The following is a 1,967-nucleotide window of genomic DNA, read 5'->3' as shown; positions in this document are numbered from 1 at the left end:
CCACATGTTTTTGTTTCCCACGATACAATTTCTGTTGTACATCTCTTGACGTCATCCACGTGATAAGATCTCAGCCATTCATCACTTCTTTACCCTATCCATCCATCTCTTGACTTAATCTCCACGATTAGATCTCGACCATTCATCTCCTGTTAACTTTGTTCATCCATCCATTCACTTAATCCCTCGTGATACGATCTCTGCCGTTCATATGCTTCATTACCTTGTTCATCCATCCATTCACTTAATTTTTCGCGATACGATCTCTTCCATTCATCCTGTTCATTAACCCCGTTCATCTGTTTACTCACTTAAAGCCCTGTGATAAGATCTACACCGTCCATTTTCTATTTGTTGATCAATCCAACGGTCCCTATGTGGTACTATGTCCTTACGTCCTCCTTTCACCAATTTCGATCTTCGAATGCTTTTTCCATTTAAAACCTGATTTAGCCTAAGTTTCTTTGCTACACCTTAGTATAGTTTAATGCTCTTTTCTTATGTAACTTAGATAGCAACATTAGGTTAGTGATTAATTTAGCAATTCTTCTTAGCATATATGTTTAATTGGTTAATTAGGGTATGGTGTGGTTAATCATTACATGTTGTTTTCTTCAATACTGTAGTAGAAGTAGCTCTCCGTTAGGGTATATTTTCTCTTCTTCCATCAAATACTTAAGCTTCTTCTAAACCTATAGAAGTTTAGCCTGGAACCCCTAGGGTCTCTTGCTAGATGAGCAGTGACAACATGAAGTACCTTCACTTTTACTTATGCATATAGCACTATGACCTCCAAGTTTGTACGAACCCCGCGTTGATAAGTAAAGTTGGTGGCCCTGGGAGTTGTAGCATTCTTGTTGCAATACCTAGGCTCATCACTTTTTGGTGTCGTTTCCAGCGAGGTGTCTAAGTAGAATGTTATTACTGCTTTCTTCTATTTCTAGTCTCCAACTTTGTTTTCTTCTACTTCTAGTCTTCAATTTTCTTCCATTTTATTTCTGCAAATGCAATCTAGTAGCTTCCTTTCTTTCATTTGTCATTATCTGCTTTCCTCTCCATTCTGCAAGTACTTTCTAGATTCAAAGAAAATCTTACAAAAACCAACCCAAAAACATTTCCTTTCATGCCTCATAGGAATAGGGACAATTTAGGGAAATTCTTGACAAATACCCCCACTGCATCCAACAATCAACCTTCTCTCTTCTTCGGTGACTGTGAAGTGGAAGAACTTTTAGGTGAGTAACCTTACATATTTGAAGAACCTACAAGGGAAGAAGAAGAGGAAGAACCCATTCCTACTGAACCAATTTCTGGAAACCAAAATGATAGGGAAGATAGAGAGAGAATTAAGAGTGCCTTCCCCATCAAGGATACTAATGGGGACACTAAGATGAAGAATATAAGCCCCTCTACTCTACCTCATTTCCATGGCCTGACCACAGAGGACCATAACACTTTCCTATTTGATTTTGTTGTTATATTCTAAACCTATGACTATACAAATGATGACAAAAAGTTAAAATTGTTTCCATATACCCTCAAGGATGCAGCATTACACTGGTTCAAGGGTTTACCTGGAGATAGCATCACAACTTGGGCTCAAAAGCAACAGATTTTTAACAACAAATATAGGGACTATTGTAGGTCAAAGGATACTAACGAAGAGATTTTTAGGATGACCATAGGCGACGATGAATCCTTAGAAGACTATGAAGAAAGATTCCAGCTCAGTTACAAAAGGGCCAGGTGCACACCTGACCCTGAGTCACTAAAGTTGGTCTTGCGTCGATGAGTAAGGGAATATCTTTTGGATACCTTACATGTGATAGCAGGAGGAGATGTATACCAATTACCGTATGATGATATTAATACTATCTTTAGAAACCATTCTAGGGAAACTAGGAAAAAGGGTAGGGGTAGTCAACCTATGGCCCGTAGTACATCATCCTCCAACTTATCCATCAAGA

This window comes from Pinus tabuliformis, chromosome 2_2 (genome assembly GCF_031772625.1).
Source record: "Pinus tabuliformis cultivar Carrire ecotype Pingquan chromosome 2_2, CPIR1, whole genome shotgun sequence".
Taxonomy (NCBI): Eukaryota; Viridiplantae; Streptophyta; class Pinopsida; order Pinales; family Pinaceae; genus Pinus; species Pinus tabuliformis.
This window is presented reverse-complemented; position numbering follows the sequence as displayed.